Consider the following 6,904-nt stretch of genomic DNA (forward strand, 5'->3'; position numbering starts at 1 on the left):
TGTCTGTACGAGTTCCCACTAAACCTACAATAGCCACAGGATTAAAAATTACATAATTGGAAAAATGTAGCTTATAAATACATGCATCACCTATATTCTTGTCTGTACGAGTTCCCACTAAACCTACAATAGCCACAGGATTAAAAATTACATAATTGGAAAAATGTAGCTTATAAATACATGCATCACCTATATTCTTGTCTGTACGAGTTCCCACTAAACCTACAATAGCCACAGGATTAAAAATTACATAATTGGAAAAATGTAGCTTATAAATACATGCATCACCTATATTCTTGTCTGTACGAGTTCCCACTAAACCTACAATAGCCACAGGATTAAAAAATACATAATTGGAAAAATGTAGCTTATAAATACATGCATCACCTGTACGAGTTCCCACTAAACCTACAATAGCCACAGGATTAAAATTACATAATTGGAAAATGTAGCTTATAAATACATGCATCACCTATATTCTTGTCTGTACGAGTTCCCACTAAACCTACAATAGCCACAGGATTAAAAAATACATAATTGTCACAGCTAAAACAACTATTTGTAACATAAGTTAGCTGTTCCTTTGGTTTTCTCAATACTGTACAATCACCTTCTTTAATTCGGGCCACACTGTATGCTCATCATTTTATTAACCTGTCACTACAAGTAGTTCAGTAAAGTGTTCAGTAATACTGGTAAAGATACAGAGCTATTGCTACACCGTTATTATTCTGGAAAATCCCTACAGAACTAGAATTAGAATGTAGTGTTAAAGAATATCATAGGCCTAACATAATCTCTTATATGACAAGTATAATTGGTTATTTTATATACAATGATTAGAAGTTTAAATCCCACACTGTAACAAGATGAAAACTTAGGGAACGGTCAGTGATGCAGACAGCCACCTATTGAACAAGTTCGGTAGCTCTAGTTTTTTGCTCATAGTTTCATTCATTGTTCATATTAATGACGATCAGAATTTTAACAGAAACTGATAACTATAAAAATATTTTGTATTACCTACCGTACAATGTTTTTGTGTTTCAGTTCCTTTAGTAAGCATATCTCTCTCAAAGCTGAACTTGGTACGCCCTAAAAAAAAACGTCAGTTCCTTTAGTAAGCATATCTCTCTCAAAGCTGAACTTGGTACGCCCTAGGAAAAACGTACTTTTAAGTTTCAGTTCCTTTAGTAAGCATATCTCTCTCAAAGCTGAACTTGGTACGCCCTAGGAAAAAAAACGTACTTTTTAAGTTTCAGTTCCTTTAGTAAGCATATCTCTCTCAAAGCTGAACTTGGTACGCCCTAGGAAAAAAAATGTACTTTTAAGTTCCAAAACATTAGTTTATAGCAGCTTTGGTAGGCCTTGGAATGTGTCCTCGTCTTCAATAAACTACCTTAAAAAGATCGTAAATAAATAGTTTCGAATAGGACAGCTTAATGTTACATAAAAATGAGGATACAAATGTGCTATTTGGTCTTTCAGTTTTATGATATCTCAGAATACAATAAAATCAATGAACAAATTAATGTGTAAAACAAAATATGAACACCCATACCATATATCTTAACACGTGTTCATGAATGAAGACTGCTTACTCGTGAAACTCTTAAGAAAAGTGTTCAATTGTGGCACTCTGGCTCAGTGCAGAAAGTGTTCACTTGTGGCACTCTGGCTCAGTGCAAAAAGTGTTCACTTGTGGCACTCTGGCTCAGTGCAAAAAGTGTTCACTTGTGGCACTCTGGCTCAGTGCAAAAAGTGTTCACTTGTGGCACTCTGGCTCAGTGCAAAAAGTGTTCACTTGTGGCACTCTGGCTCAGTGCAAAAAGTGTTCACTTGTGGCACTCTGGCTCAGTGTAAAAAATATTTACTTATGACTTTCTGAATCAGTGTAGAAATATTTTTTGGAGATCCATGTCCACTTAGAGTTTAAGTCCTCACCTGTTATACAGACAGCAAGTTAGTGACCATCATATTCTAGTTAAAACATTTTACTAGTTGGACGTTCTTGAGTCAACAGCCTTATAATGTTGACTGAGAGATAATATGTGTTATTGACTCAGAGACAAACTACTTAGATACTTAAAGTTAGGTATGTGTAAAACCAGACTTGTCTGATAAATTGAAAGTAGTTGGTGGAATACCTAAACCACTAGTCATGGATTCTAGGTTTGGTATGGGCAAAATTTGTTACATACATAAAAATTATGTAGAATCACACAATACCAACATTGTGTAATAATTGTCTAGAATTCTACATTGAAGAAACTGGAAGAAAATTGGAAACCAGGTTCACCAAACACAATAAAAAAAAACTCAACTCAAACAAACCCCTCTATATTTATACAAAACAATGTAATTTTAAATAAAAACCAAACATCAACAAATACAAAATAAAGGAAGCCTAAGACTTGTCAAAATATTGTACACTTGTTACTCGTAATAAAATATATTTCAATACCCATTCAAGCCATCTGTAAACTTCATTAACATCTTTCAATTCACTAGTATCTAAAGCAAAGAAATAATGACTTCCAGAAATATACAAATATTCTAGTCTAGATGGAGAATGTTAATGGTAAAAACCTCAGGTATAATGACTTCCAGAAATATACAAATATTCTAGTCTGGATGGAGAATGTTAATGGTAATTTTAATCTTCAATACACACCTCATCATCATCATCCAGACGAACTCTCTTCAGGGCCACTATCTCTTGGGTTTCACGGTTCTTAGCTTTAAAAACCGTGCCATAGGTACCTACAAAAAGATGAGATTAATTTTTGTTACACAAACATTCCTTTAGTACAATTTAAAGATTTTAAAATAAGGAAAATAATTATATGATACAAATGCATCAATTACACATTCTGCAAGTAAACTGGTTAACTGTCAAACATAACCACTGATAAACATACAAGAATCTACAAATGATTTTGTCTTCCAAACCGATGCCTAACACCAACGATATTTCTTACACTGATGTCAATGCAAGTCACAGATCACGGCTGAAATCTCTTCCATCCAAACCGATGCCTAACACCAACGATATTTCTTACACCGATGTCAATGCAAGTCACAGATCACGGCTGAAATCTCTTCCAACAATTTCTATTTTCATAACAAACCCCTTTTTCTTCTTTACACACCGACATTTATTTACCTTGATATCTCTAACCATTTCTATTAGGTGATCATAAAATATGTTTACATTACTTCAGTATGGTAATATGAACTAAACCCAGGATGAAAATTACTATAAAAAAAATGTACAAAATCAAACTATGTAAACAAATATACTCATATTTACATTAATGTTTAACAAGTATTTAAAATAAAGTTATAGCAAATACTCAACTTCAAGTCACAGCTAAGGATCAGTCAGACAAAAATTGAATTATTTCTGTAATATCAAAACGATCTGCCAGATGAGTCACATAAGTCAGTTCATTCAAATTAAAAACATTAATGGAAATAATCCTTTACTAAACTGTTAAAGATTTCCCAATCTCTCAGATAATGTTGTGCTATAATCTGAAGAAGAAAAAAAAAGATTGAAAGGAGACAAGTAAGATTCTGAAAAGGAAGGCTAGGCTACAGTGAAGGCAATTTAATTTTTCTAACAGGAAAGTTGGTTTATGGAGACCAGTTCTTTACTTGACTTTAAAATTGGAATCAATAATTTACTGAAAAGAATAAAGGATTGGTATGCAAGAGTCCCTTGAAGGTCCAAATGGTCCCTTGTTGTCTCCATGTTACAGTTGTGTCAAAAAAACACCTTCGAAGGTGCAATTTTGCAGTGTATCATATTTAAAGAGGTCAGGCTAGTGAAATTTGCGACTCCCAAGACACGTCAGGAGTGTGTCTGTACATTTTAAATTCACACTATTCTTTAGTTTTGATGATATAATAAACAGACCATGTACGTAACTTTTAACATTTGTATGACAAGTTTAACAAACGTGTTGAAAAACACAGTTATTCCTGGGTTGTATGATAAAATGAAGACAAAAAACATCCCTTTCGTTCCAAATTAGGTACGCGTGAACCTCAAAAACCAAGCAATGATACTGTAACATATAAAGTTATCCACAATAAGGTATACAAAACTATAACAACAATAATAACAGTGAATTTATGAATCATTTTTGATTTATACATGTATAAATAATTGGTTGACATGTATGCTATCTACACTAAATGAGATTTCTTATTTAGTCAAATATGCTCATCTAAAACGGCTTTTCGATATTACAGAAGAAGCCCAACTAAATTATTTTTTATATTTATATAAGATGATTAATCAATCACATATGCTTATGGTTCAGTTTTAAGTAAAGGCATACATATGTTGATTTGATAAGTTTTATAATAACTGATTCGAAAAAAATGTTTCTAATATTTTTCAAGAACAATCAGAAGAATGAAAAACAGGTTTGTTTCACTTTTAAGTAACTGAATCGTCTGACAAGACATTCTTCTAAATAAGACTTTGTTCATATAACAGAAAAATCACAGTTAATTCCAGAGTGATTTTTTTAGTATTTATGAATTATAGACATATAGGTGTGTTAATCTTAAACTATAGAATATTTTAAGGTGTAGGGGAAGAGGGGTTGAGTACATTTTTTTCCCATGTAATTAAACCTGAACAACCCATATGTCAATCAGTTACTTGAGATGCACACTCATCAGCAGAAACTGTATGAACATGAACCTATTTCTAGTTGCTATTTGCAAGTCAGATATTCAACAGTAATTAACAATTAATACTAGATAATCTCATTACTAATTATATCTGTTCTAGTAGGTGAATAATAAACAAAGCTTAGATACTGAATTATGAGTTAAAATTAAAGTTTCTGACGTGATATTAACACTAATAACAACATTAATAATCAACAGTGTAAATTTACATTAGGCCTAATGCAAAATTAAGTGCATCTGTTGTACGTTTTTGAGCAGTGTACCGTAAGTGTTACTCCAACAAAAACTTGATCGGAGAACTAAATTAACGTATCCTAATTTAAAATTTTTACTTATAGTATTAGCTCTTTTTTTCAAACTATTTATTTCTACTAATATTAGTAATATCGTAGCGCATGTAATTAGTATTATTAATAATAATTAATTATTATTGTAGCACTAGTAGTAGTAATAGTATTACAAGTAGGCCTACTCTACAGTCTATTGAACAGTAGTACTACGTTATTAATATCCCTTAAGAGTAATAAGAACATACGAGTAACTTCACTAAGTCAATATGCATGATATTGATAAGCAAAATTTTAAAAAACTAGACTAAATATAATATTTTAAAATGGCACATCACAAACTAATTTTTCATCACCTTCTCCGATCTTCTCAAGCTTTTCATATTTCTGCATTTCTAGTATGTTATTTTTCTATTAGTATTATTGTACTAGTACTATTTCTATCACATTACCAGTAACAGTATTAAAACGAGTAAAACATTAGTCCGTCCCTTACTCAATCTACCGCAAAACTATTAGCAAGTTTGCACACGAGAGGACGCGCTATAGCCACGGTTACTATAAATCTTCCGAGTACTTTCTTGGAATTACGTCATACTAAAAAAAAAAAAAAAAAAGAATTTCTACCACAGAATAAATAAAACGTAAGAAAATAAAAAAGGAGACGAATATAAACATCAAAACTCAGAAAAGAAGCGATCATTTTTTGAAGTATAAATAAAAGATGTAGTGTAGGGATGGAAGGTGTTAATAATCACCTTACCATTATTAATATACAATACTTCGTGAAAATCAACCTTTAAATGCGTTCAGTATCTAAACTTTTTGATTTATATAGCTGTAGTGGACAAAACACAAATAGATAGTGTTTGAAGAATAACGTTAAACAATGGATTATCTGTTCTGTGCCTACCGCGAGCATCGAAACCCAATTTTTAGCATCATAAGCTCTCTCACTAACCATTCAGCTTTGAAGAAAGTAAATGTATGGATAATCAGAAGTAAAAATAACTGTAGATTTAACTACAATTATATTAAAACTATTTACATGTATTTTGTTTGTTCGTTTTCTTCCAGCGTAACGCTATACAATGGAATATCCATAACGTGTCTCCCGCGGGGAAACGAACCCCGAATTTTATGGTGTAAATACTTAAAATTATCGCTGAGCTATATGTGTATTTATAAATAGTCACTTCGACACTGCATTATGTTATTTTAATTGATATCTACTATCGTATGAGATTGTTAAGCCGATCATAAAATTGTTTGTTTGTTTGTAGTTTAAGCACAAAGCTACACAATGAGCTATCTGTACTCTGCCCATCTGGTATCAAAGCCCGGTTTCTAGCGTTGTAAGTCTGTAGCCATACCGCTGTTCAACTGGGACGACCGATCATAAGATAAACTAGTTATAGTTTAGAGCCAACTGCCAAAAAGTAACTTTTGTTTAGCTCCCAAACTACATAAAATGAAACCTATGCTAACATTGGTATATAGCAACAGGAGAGACTGCTAACCATTGACCGTAAGCTTTCTGTACTTTGTGCTACCGCCATCTTGCCGGAGGTATCGTCTCTGAACAAGAATAATGACACATAATGCGTACGAGACAAATTTACGCACAGAGCTGTATTATCTGTTAAGCACTATGGACACAGTGCCTACGAAAAGTATATTTCAAATCATTTAAGAAATTTAAATATTATAAAATTATAAAAAATATAAAATAGAATTTTATTTTATTTTAATAGAAGAAAATGAAACAATAAGAGAAGGTTTTTTTCAAACATTAAACAAAATTGCTCACATACAATACATCAAAATAAATCAAATGTAAACTTTACGGGATTTTTTCAGTGCAAAATTTCTGATAATGTCATCAGTGTCCATCTTTCGAAGCAGTT

The 6,904-nt window shown here is 32.0% G+C and overlaps 1 pseudogene; it reads right to left on the reverse strand.

Moving 5' to 3' along the window:
* The window catches only part of LOC111083365, a 7,127-nt pseudogene extending 1,613 nt beyond the window's left edge, over positions 1 to 5,514 (reverse strand).
* Between the last annotated feature and the right edge of the window lie 1,390 nt (positions 5,515 to 6,904).

This window comes from Limulus polyphemus, unplaced genomic scaffold (genome assembly GCF_000517525.1).
Source record: "Limulus polyphemus unplaced genomic scaffold, Limulus_polyphemus-2.1.2 Scaffold9270, whole genome shotgun sequence".
In the NCBI taxonomy this organism is placed as follows: domain Eukaryota; kingdom Metazoa; phylum Arthropoda; class Merostomata; order Xiphosura; family Limulidae; genus Limulus; species Limulus polyphemus.